The sequence below is a fragment of the Helianthus annuus genome, chromosome 6 (genome assembly GCF_002127325.2).
Source record: "Helianthus annuus cultivar XRQ/B chromosome 6, HanXRQr2.0-SUNRISE, whole genome shotgun sequence".
NCBI classification, from domain to species: Eukaryota; Viridiplantae; Streptophyta; class Magnoliopsida; order Asterales; family Asteraceae; genus Helianthus; species Helianthus annuus.
In genome coordinates this window covers 99,192,116-99,207,915 of record NC_035438.2, presented here as the reverse complement: position 1 = coordinate 99,207,915, position 15,800 = coordinate 99,192,116, and the positions used below count along the sequence as shown (strand labels likewise).

Genomic DNA, 15,800 nt, shown 5'->3' with positions numbered 1-15,800 from the left:
TATTATTAATTAATATTTAATAAGTTGAAGAAGAAAATGCAATATGTTATTAATTGCTGTCTTTTATTGATATTTAGATACATATTCGTCAACCAAACGTATTTATACCCTCTTGATCACACATTACCAAATGTATTATATTATATTATTGAACTCGATGAAGATTTTAAACTAGTCGAGTTGAAAAATTTAACAAAAGCTAAATACAAATAGATTGAGCCAGCGTGTTCATTTTTAAAGTTTATTTGTTTTCTAAAATTATGTAACAAATACACACAACACATCTCTCTCTCTCTCTATATATATATATATAGGGTTCATTTAAAAACCACTAATTAAATTAAAAACTTGAAAACTAACTTAAAAAATCTAAAAAACATGCCAATTTTTTTTTTAAATTTTCGCTACTTTTTATATATAAAAAAACTTTTTTTTAAAAAAAACTTTTACTGCACATGTGTATTATATGTGTACTACACATGTACATTATTGCACATGTGCACTACAATTTTTTTTTTGTTAGTTTTTAAGTTTTCACAATAAAATGAGTTTTCGCTTGAACCCTCCATATATATATATATATATACACATATATATATACACATATATAGAGAAAGGTTAACATACTTCACGGCTTATCATACTTCACGTAGGAGACAATGGTAACCGTTAGATCAGGGGTATAATCACGCATGGAACACATAATCAAGCATGGGACCACATAATCACGCATGGGATCCAAAATCACGCACGTTATTTCGGTCAAAAAAATAATTATGCATGTTATATATTTCGTGAAGTACGTTAATACCACTAATTAAATTAAAAACTTGAAAACTAACTTAAAAAATCTAAAAAACATGCCAATTTTTTTTTTTAAATTTTCGCTACTTTTTATATATAAAAAAACTTTTTTTTAAAAAAAACTTTTACTGCACATGTGTATTATATGTGTACTACACATGTACATTATTGCACATGTGCACTACAATTTTTTTTTTGTTAGTTTTTAAGTTTTCACAATAAAATGAGTTTTCGCTTGAACCCTCCATATATATATATATATATACACATATATATATACACATATATAGAGAAAGGTTAACATACTTCACGGCTTATCATACTTCACGTAGGAGACAATGGTAACCGTTAGATCAGCGGTATAATCACGCATGGAACACATAATCAAGCATGGGACCACATAATCACGCATGGGATCCAAAATCACGCACGTTATTTCGGTCAAAAAAATAATTATGCATGTTATATATTTCGTGAAGTACGTTAATGTACGTTAAGGCATGAAGTACATTATACTTTCTCTCTCTCTATATATATATGTATGTATATATATATATACTAGTCGGAACCCGCGCGATGCGGCGGCAAACATTTTAAAACGTGGTACTCGTTTTGTGTATAGTACAGTGGTTTTCTTATCAATAGCATTGATGTTTGTCAATGACCCATCTATTATATAATATACGGAACCATCTGTAGATGAGCCTCAACCGCGTCATTAAGTTGTAAATATGCACCACAAAACGTATGATGGTAAAGCGGGTGAGTTGAGCCTCAAATCATAAAGCAGTTGTGATTTCTTTGGGTTGGGTCTTGGGTTCAAAACATAAAGGGTTGGCTACTTGGCTCGCCTGCCTGCCAAACACGTTTAAACTCATCAACCTGTCTATAGTCTATTTAGATCATTAGCTACAAGCCTACAATAGATCCTAAGTTTCCAAATTCCACCGCTACAAAATGATGTTTGGCTGAAAGGTGTGCATCCAGAGGTGACTTGGTCCGTCGGGTCCCTCATGTTTTAAGAAAATAAGCACAGTACATGATTATGCTAGATAGGGGTGTTCACGGTTCAGTTTGAAACCGTGAAACCGGCCAAACCGATCATTGGTTTAGTTTCGTGGTCGGTTTTTAATACAACTTCGAGTCGGCCGGTTTCAATATTTACAAACCGTAGTGAACGGTTTGGTTTAAGGTTTATACCCAAAACCGGCCGTATAAAACCGGACCGGACCATAAAGTTTATGTATATCTATACTACTTTAATAAGGATATAGGAAGGACAGAATGGTAATTGAACAATGTGTTGAAAACACCCTCAATGCACAATGTACAAGTCTTAAGGCATAAACAAACACAATACTTTTACCCTTCACCCGGATCCATCAAGAGCCGTCCATTTTCTTTCACTTTTTCACACGGATCATAATCTGACGGCTGTTTTTGTGTTCACACGGATCCAGCTTTCCCATTCCTTCTCTCTCACAACTCCAGATGTCTCACAAAACTCCAGATCTTCTCTCTCTCACTCTCTCTCCTTCTCTCGCTCTACGACTCAAGAACATCATGCCAGATCTCTCATCAGATGCCGTTTCATGACAAGATCGTTGAAGGTCTGCAACCTTTGTTCTAGGAATCTTGAAAATCTTTGTTATTACAATTTTCTGTAATCATTGTGACCACTACCGGTTGTAATGTAGTGGTTCCGACACCTGAGCTCTGGTGGAGGAGACTAGGGTTTCGGCGAAGATAAAGCCATCGGAGGCTAAACAACTCAAAAAGGTAACGGTTGTAAGATTGCTGATTTTGATAACGCGAGTTTTTTTTCCTATAGCTTGTTTTATTCATCGATGTTGTCTATGTTTTATGTTTTCAGGCTGCTTAATTTGGTTTTTTGTCACCTGAAACCCTAATTCATTCATTGGAGGAAGTAAGTGACCCTTTTCAACTTTTTTACTGTTCTGGTTGGTTGTTTATTAGTTCTCAGTTTGAGTTAATTTGTTGTATGTTTTATTGGGTTATGGGTCAAAGAATGTAAATCGATGTTAACCCTGGTGAAATTTTAACATAGACAAAGTACAAGTGACATATTAGATAAAATTGTAATATTTTGGAGTTGATGAAAATTATGTAGTAGCTACGGTTCTAGATTATAAATTTCATTGTTCATTTGCTACATTTAGTTACTTAAAATTTAGAAATGACCGCACCTCTAACATAGAAAAACTGGAAAAATCATAATTAAAATATATGGGTGATGATGAACTTTATCAGACTCAAGGAGATTTCAGTTGTGTTCTCTTAATGCTGACAATCCCATTTGAAATATTAATTCATCACTTCTGACACGTTCTTTCTTTATCACAGACTGCAGGTGTTGTGTCTGAAGGTGGTAGGGGCCTGAGCATTTGGGATGTTTTCTGCCTCACAAATCCAGGTTTGTCTTCTTCACCATGAGCACATACAGTAAGGTGTGTTAAATAGGTAGTGTTTGCCGGTTGACGGCTCCAACCCGACACTAACCTGAATACGACAAACCTTGGTTTAAAACCTTGGTTTAAAAAGCGGGAAGAACACAAAAGCAATGAGGTCTAAAATTATTTATTGGATTATTTTGAATTTAATGTTAGGTGACTGATGCGATTGAGATGTTGGTCCGTATGTTACATAGAGTTTAAGTAGAGGGTAATATATACTTATCTTTGCTGCAATAGATTGTTAATGTTTAATAATTTGAATTACAATCTCTATATTCTCAATGTAGATCAGATCCACCATCCAATGTGCCTAAAAAAGCTTCTAAAGTGATAAATCCTAGATGAAGCTTCGAGGAAAGAATATCTGGTCAATAAAGCTCTTTCTCAGATTTTATAGTTGTTTTTAGAGAGCTTGAAAATAAATGTGTTTTGTTTTCATATAGGAAAGAAAATACCTGAATCAAAGAATTGTTTGAAAATATTGAAAAGTTGGGGTAAAGTTTGATTCAATTGAAAGGCTGAATCTTGGAATGGAGAATCCTGATGGGAATTTGTAAACTTTGAAGTTATTTTAACAAAAAAAACCTTTTTTAAACCAACCCGACCCGAAACCCACTCCGGCCCGAACCCATTCTGACCTGAACCCATCCCGACCCTAACCCATTCCGACCCGCCACCCAATCCGACCCGAATCAAAGATTCGCTACCTTTTTTGGATGATTCCATGTCGGATCTGTGTAATACTTTCAGAATGTTGAATTTGATTTATGTGAAGGTGTTTTGTTGTTCGTTGTTTCTTCGAATCTCCATTTGTTGTTTTATTTTTCTTCGAAGCTCCATGTGCGGATGTTAAGTTGACTGAACAAAATAACGACTCAACGGTAAGATTATTGAGCAGATCGGTTGCAACTGAGACGAGATCCTTTAGCAGTACATGGCTGTCAAGGTTGGTTCCGACAACTCGATTCCGATTTAGCGGCCGCATGTATATTTTTCCAGAACAAAGGTACGTCTGGGATGACAGCCGTGATGACCCCTGTTCTTAAAGTCAAGCTTTCAACTATTCAGTCAAAGGCAACATCTTTGATTCTGCCCAGATTAGAATTAGTTTATGTAGTTCTCATGATATTTACTCTTTTTAGGTACTTTTCGTTTTCTTAATGTAACTGTATTACACGTGGTGGTGTACTTGCAGCAGTGGTCTGCAATCAAGGTGACGTTCCTCTCTTTTTTTATAATTCTAAATTTAAACGTGTTTTGTTTACTTTTTTAGGATCGTCCTGATATTGTAGCAAAATATACTTGTGGTATTGTGGATGACAGGTCATTGCACCCTATGTGGTTATCCAATGGAAACCTTATTGAGAAAGGAGACCTAGAGGTGAAAATCTTTTGTGTATGGTAAGCTTTCGTTGTCGAGATCGGTCGTTGTAGTTCAAGAATCAATTGTCCCTTTATAGTTTGTATTGTCACATGTTTAATATTTAACTTATAGATCATTTGTTTTATCAGGTTGCTGCTATGAAGAAAATGAAAGATCTTGGAAATGTTTGCATGGAACAAGCAGCAGAGATTGAGAAGTTAAATAATCTGGTAAGATTTCTCTTCACAAATATGCAAGTTTAATTACTATTGTGCCACCGCATTCAATTGAAGGCCTAGATTAGATCAGATGTGCGGTTGAGATGCTCGCGTACGCATCACATGATAAGGTGGTCTGTACGTTAACTGGCCTCTTTGCATTATTTATGTCTCTTAAATCAGTTTATTAACTAAAAAAATCATTTCCAGGGAACAGATATTTGAGAGGGTGACAAAGAACCTAAAAGTGGCCCGAGTGTTTACAACTTTGGTGGAGGAGATGAAGGCGTCAAGGCGTCAAGGTGACATGGGGGCTGGAAAGAGCACAGCTCTAAAGGACATTCTTCAAGAGTAAGTCGTTAAGTATATTATACAAATGACTCCCTCGAGGTAAGTTGAACGGGTTAGATAATAGGTCAAAACAGATATATATAAAAAATAACGAGTAGGATATGCTTAAAAAAACAATATTAATATTTTATTAATCCAAATCTTTGAATTAAACAACTTAAAGGTTTTTCACATAAAAAATAGAATTGAGCTACTTTCAATGTGTTTAATACTTTCAACCCATTTGACCCACATGCAAGGCGGTTTCAGTTTAGAAAATAATAAGAATTATGGCGTTAAAATATTGATTTTTGTTAGATTTTAAAAGTGTAAGGTTACATTTGTTACAAATAAAAGGTTTTTAAGAGTTATAATGTGGCTTTGAATGTACACAGACCAGTTTGGGCAGGAGCATCAGCAAATGCAGTTGTAATAGAAGCTTGGGTTTGGCCTAAACGGGTTTGGGCAGGAGCATCAGCATCAGCAAATGCAGTTTTATCTCAAAACTATACGTCTATATAACATTCTTCTTTTCTTTTGAGACCGAAACACAATTAATAATTTTTCTTTCTATTTTAAACGACAGATGCAGACATGGGAATTATCTAATATCAAACACCTGCTTGAGTTTCTCAGATTATAAAAAAACAAATACCAAATAGATAACAGACATCACTATATATTTCTGGTTGATTGCTTTTAACCACAATACCTACTATTAATCCAATTGTTTTGACCCAAATAGTCAGAATATCAAATTCGGAAAGTTTTTCCCAATAAGATACATTGAATTTTGACTTATTGACGCAATAATCACTTTAGGCCAGTAGCCAAACAACCCCTAATAAGGGTAGCTGGATACAGTGTGTATCAACCTTTAAATAGTTGAATTTGCTGCCATATGATATGTAGATATATTCATTTTTCATTTAAATAGTTGAATTTGCTGCAATATGATATGCTGATATATTCATTTTTCATTAGAAAGGGAAGATCATGAGTGTTGCCATAGTTCCATGTGTTATCACAGTTGGATGTATGTATCCACGCATTCTTCGCTGATCTTCGTGATCCAAATACTCGCCTACTAGGTGGACGATCTTTGCCACCACTCTTTAATTTCAAGCCTCAAGGTTAGTTCCCAATGATCCTTATCTAATCAATGTGACTTATTATTATCAAGTGTCATTCTCATGCTATTAATTACATTTTTTAGATCTAGAAGGTGCATCAGCTGAATTCATGCCATATAGCAACGCCGTAGCCAGTGCAGCTGCAACGGCGTAGCGAACGCCGCGGGCGCAGCCGCAACGGCGCAGCGAACGCCGCGGGCGCAGCCGCAACGGCGCAGCGAACGCCGCGGGCGCAGCCGCAACGGCGCAGCGAACGCCGCGGGCGCAGCCGCAACGGCGCAGCGAACGCCGCGGGCGCAGCCGCAACGGCGCAGCGAACGCCGCGGGCGCAGCCGCAACGGCGCAGCGAACACAGTTTTTAAATAATTACAGTTTAGGCGCTTGTCTACCCGTTTGCCTTAAATACGGGTACAAATTGACAGTTTTTGATCATTCTTTTCTTCTCACCAGGTACTTGTTGAAGGCAACCATGGATGGCGACGACATCGGGTTTTAGGCGAAACAAATTGCAAGTGATGATGGGAAAATGGGCTGGTTGGGCTGATGGATTTTGTGCGGGCCGAAACAGGCCTGGTTAGGTTGATCCAAGACAGTTGTTCAACATATTTATCTTTTTAATAAATAATTAGTTTAAGATATGATCACATATATTCCCTGAGCTAAATTTTCGAATGAAATAATTAAAAGAGATTTTAGCATTAAAAATGGAAGTTGGACGGTTGTTGACCCGTTTGATTATTTGATCCATTTCTTTTAAAGCTATTTTATATGAATTTTACCTGTTAGAAATACGACATAATCTCTAATAAAAGTGGTAAAGGGGCACTTCTTTTTTTGGATTTTAGGCAAGAAATTGAGAGAATATGATGAATGATATGAAGTAAGAGGTCAAGGGTGCTGGTCTAAAGAATTTAAAGACTATAATTTAGTTTATAATTCAGGAAGTCAAAGTTGCGTTGAAGTTTATAATTCGGTTTGGATTTAAAGTTGAGGTGAGGTTAGATTGAAAGTTGGTGTTAAATCGGTTTTGGTTAAGGATGGTGTCAATGCTGCCAAAAAGATTAGGTTTAAGACTGTTGCCTTGAAGACCATTAATTGGGCTTGGCGTGTTATGGCTGCAACTATAGAAATGGATATGCAGATTGAAGATGAGGCTGCCACTTGCTGTTATTTCTGTCTTTGTTTTGAGTATTATGTTTACGTTTTTCATTAAAATCAAGTTGTGAACCCAATTGGCATATCTTTTTGTATTGCTATATCGAATGTTGGTGTCGTACCATTACTGGAATGAACCAAAACGATACAGGCGTACTATACAAAAAATTACAAAGCGATTGATAAACTAACTATGAACAACAACCGGGTTGTAAATTGTCATCGCCGCTGCATCGCGCGGGTCCCTGCTAGTTTTATATATATATATATAGGGGAAGGATAAATCGAAAACCCACTTGAGTTAAGAAAACTCAGAAAACCTTTGTAAAAAAACTATGTAAACTCAAGAAACATTTCTAAAAAAAATAGGAAATGTAATATACATATATTTGAACATTTTTAAAAAAGAAACACAAAAAAACACCAAGTAGTTTTTTTTTAAAAAAAATGTTACAAAATTTCAGGTTACATAATATATATGTCCAAAAAAATGTAACATACAAATTTTCAACATTTTTTTAAAAAAAAATAGTAAGCGTTTTTTACATTTTTTTTCATAAATAGGTCCGTGTACATTTATATTACATTCCCTATTTTTTTTAGAAAAAAATAAAAATCTTACATAGGGTTTATTTGGGTTTTCTCAACTCACATGGGTTTTCGATTTATCTTTCCCCTATATATATATATATATATATATATATATATATATATATATATATATATATATATATATATATATATATATATATATTATGAGGAAGGTTAACGTACATTACGGCTTAACGTACATCACATACGACAGGTAATTACGCACGTTCATTTTAAAATCACGCACGTTATAATTTAAAAAATCCAAAATCACGTATGTTGAAACACAATAATCACGCATATTGAAAACATTAATCACGCATGTTATAGAACAAATCAAGCACGTTGTTATACGTAAAGTACGTTAAGCCGTAATGTACGATATACTTTTTCTATATTATATTACATTTAATTAATTGCTTATTGTTTATGTTAAGTTTAGTTGCTAGAAAAGTGGCCTATATTAGTTTAACTATACTGTGATGTACAGCTCACAAACACATATAACATTCTTGTTGAAATCCAAAATGATAGATAATATATACAAGATACATTCTGTTCTATTTAATTATATGTTCATTTGTTTAAATCTATGTATGGTGTTTAATTTTTTTGGAATATATTGAGCTTATTACACAAGTATGTATCTATAATAAGGTTATTACACAAATTTTGAATAGGTTTGTTTTATGTTATTTTGGACAGTTTTGCATTTTATTCTTATTACATGCATTATAAAAGAGTATAAAAAAGTTAAAACCGTGAAACCAAACCGGAACCAAACCGTTAGTAATGGTTTGGTTCGGTTCGATTTATATGTTCAACGGTTCGGTTTTGGTTATCGCTAATTAAAAACCGTTACTAACGGTTTGACAAAAAGAAGCTTGGAATACTTTTAGTGGATAAAAATTATATATCATCTATAGGTGGCAAAAAGGCCTCTCTTGGGTTGGTTAAATTCTAGCAGGGGCAAAACACCCAATTACACAAACAGGTTAGGGTTGACCCTAAACAAGTTTTGGCTGTAAACGGGTAAACACCGCTAGCCCCTTATAGTTCTAGCTAACAAACGATACATAATCACATGATAAGAAACACAAAAACTTTCATCAAACGAAGGACTATGAACAACAAAAGGTTGCCATTAGAGTAACCCAATGGCAAATGGCGACCCATACGCTCGCGATCGCAGACAGCTTGGTAGCCCAAGCCCACCATTTCTAGTTTAATTAGAGAAAAAACTGTCGCCCAAAGCCCCACTCAATTATTCTAATAAATCAAGTTAAGAAGTTGTGATTATTAAAATAAACTTCAGGTCATGGTCACTTCTGACCCATTTGACATGTTCGATTTTTACCCATGTGACCCATTACTTACAAAAATGAATGTGTAAATGTATGCCCCATTGCAAGTGAAAGGCCTATTGCAGCAAGGCCCTCAGGTAAGGAACTTATTTGATTTAGGCTTTCCTGTAACCAAAGATAAGTGCCTCCCACTACAATAAAACGATATTTGATAAATTATTAATTTAAAAAGGACAATACTAGAAAAGCTAATTATATGTGGAATTTGATCAATATTAAAGATAAGAAAATAAGTATTAACATTTAGAGTCTTAACAAACCTGAATAATAGAAAATAGACATTTCATTATTATCTTAATAGCAAAAACCTTCAATCTTCAATTAATATATGTATCAGATTCCAAAAAAACTTCATAAATCATATAAATCACAATGACACACCCATTTCTTTTTTAATCTAAATAGCATTCAAAAGCTACAGGCATAGGTGTACATAATTGAGGTTTTATTGCTTCTCCGAGGTCACATTTCTAGCATGAAAAAGAGCTACATAAATAAAGAAGGCATGAAAAAATAAGGACTGCATATAACTACAAATTTAGGTTAGCACTTTCCCCTACCCTCACCTTTATTGTTTCCAGACTCACACCATTATTTTTTCCAGGCTGCCCGACGGGTGTTTCGCGACTGGAAAAAAATCTAAGAAAAGTCTGCGAGTCTGACCGCTTCTTCTAGCTTTTACCAGCCTTTTGTTTGAGATTACAATACCCTTATGTATTCCATTCTAAGGCACTTCCTACAAAACCAAATTACATTCCCGTGTTACAAATTCACACCCTTTTGTATTATAAAAAATCCAGAAAACATTCACCAGCTTACCAATTCGATTTCAACAATGTCCCCGGTTCTAAGGCCCAATTCTGGTCTTAAACAAGGTCCAATTCTGGTCTTAAACAATCTGAAGCTTCAATGGCTTGCTTCATTAGAATCTGAAATCAAAACAAAAACAGATATCTTTCTATCATCTTTGGTATAAAATTATGTTCAAATCCGAATTCAGCCTTAAAAATTCAAAATTTGAATAACCCGAAAATAATCCGATGAACATAAAATCTTCATTTTACCTGTTAAATTGAATTAATTAAAGAAATTAATAAAAAAAATAGTCTTGTTTTAGCTATCCGGAAGATATTTTCAAATCAATGCTTAGTGTTAAAACATGTACCCTAACAAAATTTCCCAATTTAACAGACTTGTAATTCAACTGGAATGTTATCACCTGTTCCAATTCTCCTAAAATATTCACTGAAACTTAATTGATTTACAATATCTGGTTGCAAATGAAGTTCGAAGGTACAAATTTATCCGAATTTCAACACAACACAAGACGCTAATCCAAACTGACAAAATGTATGGAAACTTGAGGGAAGAATGGAGAATAAAGGACTTACCGGAGTTGAGAAAACCGCCGGAAATGAATAACGCAGGAAGTTCCCTTATCCCCTACACTTTTGCTATGTTTCTACTTCTTTCGTTTATCACACATTTGCTCTCATTTTGCAGATCCAACACTAACGTTGCTATTACCTGGACAAACAATTGTAAGAAGTAAATACAAATAGAATTATGTTTAAGAATCATCATCACACCTTTCTTGTGGGACCTGAGGAAAATCCGCAACAATCTGGATTTCTCATTTCACTCTTTCGTGCTTACTTTTCAAATTTTGGGACGAAATTTCTTTCAAGTTGGGGATGATGTGACAACCCGAACTTTCGAGGTTAGTAACGTGTAATCTTGCGATCTTAGCTCCGTTAAACTTAAACGATAACCTGATTAATTAACTTAGTGGAATTGGATCGGGTCGCGTATATCTTGGGCTTTATGACCATACCTTACAAACACATACCATGTCGGCCCAAACAGATTCCATGCACCCAATTGTTCTAGATGTGTTTTAATTGTTCCTTGGGTATGTTGTAAATAGTCCGGCCCAAAGAAACCCTTGTGATAGGCCCACTTGTTGATCAGTCCATTTGATTTAGTTGTGGCCCTAATATAGGCTTTATGTACGTAATCTCCTTGTCAAATTCAAAACCACAACAACAAACTCTATCCTTCCTCCCCCAAATCGCATCAACATTGGACGGAAACCCCCCCCCCCCCCCAGTCGAGTATCATTCTACTTGATCAAATCGTGGTTAGTGAATCCTTATGTGTGTGGTATATTACTAGTTGGATCTTGTTCATGTATGAGTTTTATATGTGTACCATGTTATGTTACCTGATTATTATCAGGGGCGGATTTAGAGCCTTTTTACGGGTTCCCAGAAACCCAGTCGATTTGGAAAAAAAAAACGTTTTTTTTTTTTGTAGTGTAAACCTTGTATGATTTGGAAAAAAAACGTTTTTTTGTAGTGTAAACCTTGTATGATTTGGAAAAAGGAACCCAGTGAAAAAACTGGCTGGATCCGCCACTGATTATTATGAATGTATACGAAGTAAGATCCGGCCGAAGGGTTTTGGTAATTGACAAGACTATGATTATTAGCTCTGTGATTGCATGAATTAATGATTTTTCGGATGGTTCTGTTTGCTGAATTAGTTGTAATCGCACACCTTTAAGGCCCAAGTTTTGATAATATATGCGGCCCAATAAAATCAGTTGAATACATATTAACTAAAAGTTGTCGGACATTAATTGAATACACCTTGCTTGCACACTGTTCTGAATTTTCAAGTTTTGATAATATATGTCGGCTACTTATTGAAAATATACTAGTTTACATTGATTTGATAAATAGTGAATAAGATGCCCTCGATTTAGGATGATTGCAGTGAATGTTTCTTTGGTGTGACATGTATTTAACGAAAAGCAGTCGGTGATTGTGACAAAATAGTTAGACTAGAAGATATGGGGGCCGGCTGAGGCCCGGCTAGGATCGGCGCCGGTCCCCCACACCGTCCCCTGGGGCTCGGCTCGTCACACCCGGCGACCCACAGCCGGGTCCGCCGCTCCACCTTTTTGAAAACTAGCCGTTATTCAACGGCATTATTTAATAAAAAAAAATTCCTTTTTCTATAAAATCACCTATTTTCACCATAATTTCCCCACTTTCAAAAAACCCTCTCACTTTTATACCATTTTCTCCCCACTTTTATAAAAAAAAATTATCTTTTCATCCACAATGGCTTCTAATCCTTAGTGGCCCTCGTCTTCGGATGACGAAGAGGAGATGTTTTTCGCAAATGCTGTGCGACGGGCGGGACAGATTCTAATTGAAGAGGAAGAGGAAGACTTCTAGTCTGAAAATGTTATTACCAGACGAATACGGATTAACAAAGACCGCCAAGGTTTTTCATTACAAAATTTCATTATCCTTATTTTTTTAACTCGTATTTATATATTTTATACGACAGGAGCGCACGAGAAATTGGTGAACGATTATTTTTCGGATGAACCACTTTACAACGCCGACATTTTCAGGCGCAGGTTCCGAATGAGTCGCTGCTTATTCACACGGATTGCTAATGATTTGGCGGGGCTAGACCCGTTTTTCACGCAACGACCTGATGCTCGAAATTATGAAGGGTTCACCACGGTTGCGTCTTTGTATGTACGCTTGCATTTTGCTCCATAACATGATTATTGAAGACGAAGGTCGGGCGATTTATGAGTATGATGAGAATGCATCTTACGGGAACACTGTCCCGGTTGATCCGCCACAACAGGATTTAAACTCGTTCTCGCTAACCAACGACTTCACGCATGCAAACCTTCAACAAGATTTGGTAGAACATATTTGGAACAACGTTAACATCGGGGACAGTGACGGAGACGAAGACGAAGACGAGTAGTGTAACTTTTTTAAATTTTTAAATCTAGTCTTTTTTTTACAAATTTTAGGTAGCGTAATTTTTTTTTAAGTTATGTAATTTTTATTTATGTTATGTAATGGATTTTATTATCTTCCTTTATGTCTTATTTTTATTTAAATGTTGAATAGTTTTTATAAAGTTAAACAAATAAAAAATAAACAATAAAAGTTAAACAAATAAAAGTTAAACAAATAAAATGAATTAAACAATAAAAAAATATGTGGTGGGGCCCCATCCTCCATCCCCCTCCATCCTTCATGGAGGTTCATCCCCCACGAGCCGCCTACGTGGCGCCTACGTGGAGGCTCATCCCCGTGGGGATGAGCCGAACCATACCTTCTAGTCTTATCGGCCAAATTGTATTCAATATCATTAGATGATGGTCCAATTAAAAAAAACCTGTGCATCTTGGGTCCATTGATCAGCGGATCATGGTTGTAAATGGAATATCATGTGATGGTTCAAAAATTAAATGGGGCTAGCTCACTTGGTAGAGGCTCTTGCCTCTTAGTGGGAGGTCTTGGGTTCAATCCCAAGCAAAGGTGAGTTATTTGTAAATATAGTAGTTTGGGAGAGTAACGTTAGCCATTCAAAAAAAATGTGATGGTTCCATAAAGTGAAAGTCTATTGGGATTTTTATGGGCCGACAATAAGTGACTTTGTCGGGCCTTGGAGGGGTCTCGGGTCACGCGTTTTCGAATGGGTGGAACATTTGTTTGGGCTATAAATCGTAGTTGGGCTGCATCTTTAAGGATGGGCCGATAATTTGAGGAAGTCATATACTTGGTGTGACATGTAAACTGTTAAGTGGGTTGTAAAACTTGTATGCACAAGGTGAATTGTATGAGATATGAACAATTAGTGTGTGTTATACAATAACTTTCCTGATATATGTAGCCTGTTGAGTATATGATCTGAATATGTGCATAAATGCATATACATAAATACGAGTCTGATTATCATTAGTAACTACGTTAGGATTTGGTTTGGGCAACTTGAACACATAACTAGTCTTACTGAGCAAATCGAAGGTGAGTTCATCTCTCTTGAGCATGCGTCCCGGTGGTTGGGACAGTCAGTGGGTATCCCGGGGAGGGATAAGTCTTTTGGGTAAAAACGGAATGTTGGATAATATACTCTTCCTATCACCTTTAAAGTCCCTCTGTGTTGTTTGGTTACCGGGGAGGTAACATGGTATTAGTTAGTAGCGCTACTTAGGTTTGGCAACCTCACCCCGTACCTGGGAGGACGGGTGTTGAACTAATGACCTAGTCATGACCAATGCTTTGATAGGAGCATTGGAGAAAGGGCAAAATAATCAGAAGCCGTCTTGTATCGGGGTATTATCAACATTGTTTTCAGAAATACAATCATTGAACTTAACTAAACATCTGGTAACCAGCGTTTTTGTAAAATTATGAACTTACCAGCCTTGTCTGACACACTTGTTACATGCTCGCAAGTCGTTAGGTATCTTGGATTTGGGAACTAGCTGTCTGGAGAAGCAGGAGTGGTCATGGGTTGATTGGAGGAATTTACGTGATCGGATTCTTGATACTGTAAATTGGTTTTAAACAGTTTGACTTTGATTCATTATTTGCTTCCGCTGAACATATTGGTTTTTATTTAAACTTGTTGATGATATTTTATTTATGATTGAGAACTTTATTTAGAAACTTGTATGGGTTCAAAGTAATTAGTGGCTCATTGCTGGTACGTCATATGCCTATCAGGGACACTCCCTAGGTGGTATTTTGGGGTGTGACATTTCTCATCATCAACCAAACCCTCAAAACCCTAGATCTGTAACACTGTACATTTAATTTAATAAATCTATGTAAACCGTATTTTTTAAAAACTGAAATTTGGATCCATAAATAAAAAAAATCAAATAAAAACGAAACAAAATCATCACCTGGCACTTAGAACAAGACATGAGATTTCAACTTGAAATTCAACTGGAAGACCTCAGAATACATGGCGTCAAATTTATGCAAATGATTACTGCTAGTACACGCAGCAGAGTTCATCAGACCTTCATAAACCCTAGCGCATCCATTATCTCGGCTCGGATTCCGACTGGAATCTCTGAAGAAACGTAACACATTCCTTAAACCATGACCTACAAAAAAAAAAAAAGAACAATCTCATAACACAAAAAATGTAAGTGAAATCCATTGAATGAATGAGAAATATTGTTCAGAATCGAAACACGGTGTCACTTACCCTTGACGAATGTAGCAATAGCGCCAAAGAAAGACCTAAATCGGAACTGAGTGGTCAGAATCTTCATATATCTGGTGAAATTGTCATGGATCTGGTGAAATTGCCTTGATGGGAGGGGGCAGATAAGGTTTCGAGGAGAGAGAGAGATGTAGAATGGCGGATTGGTTTCGAGGAGAGAGAGAGGTAGAGGTAGAATGTTCTGAAATGAAAATATGGGGGTGTTTTGAAATTTGAATTCCCGCTCAATATCTGTGTGAGTGTGTGTCATGTGCTTTAAAGAGTTGTACAATATGCATTAAAGAAAGTAAAGTGGCAAATTACGT

At 35.9% G+C, this 15,800-nt stretch overlaps 2 long non-coding RNA genes across 16 annotated transcripts; one reads left to right on the top strand and one right to left on the bottom strand.

Moving 5' to 3' along the window:
• Positions 1-2,270: 2,270 nt before the first annotated feature.
• On the top strand, positions 2,271-6,966 carry LOC110927299. 14 transcript variants are annotated; one of them, XR_004861133.1, is made up of 12 exons: positions 2,271-2,414; positions 2,502-2,583; positions 2,678-2,731; positions 3,169-3,238; positions 3,432-3,486; positions 3,571-4,284; positions 4,421-4,491; positions 4,602-4,679; positions 4,791-4,871; positions 5,070-5,210; positions 6,174-6,322; positions 6,773-6,966. It is a non-coding gene; the product is annotated as an uncharacterized LOC110927299 (long non-coding RNA). The 14 variants fall into 14 exon arrangements; XR_004861129.1 differs by having other exon boundaries at positions 5,070-6,322; XR_002585589.2 differs by having other exon boundaries at positions 3,566-4,284; positions 5,070-6,322.
• A 2,379-nt stretch (positions 6,967-9,345) lies between these two features.
• On the bottom strand, positions 9,346-11,125 carry LOC110908040. Of its 2 annotated transcripts, XR_004861124.1 has the most exons (4): positions 10,824-11,125; positions 10,252-10,361; positions 9,999-10,168; positions 9,346-9,563 (listed from the first exon to the last, which is right to left on the bottom strand). It is a non-coding gene; the product is annotated as an uncharacterized LOC110908040 (long non-coding RNA). The 2 variants fall into 2 exon arrangements; XR_002574134.2 differs by having other exon boundaries at positions 9,346-10,168; positions 10,824-11,116.
• Positions 11,126-15,800: the final 4,675 nt, after the last annotated feature.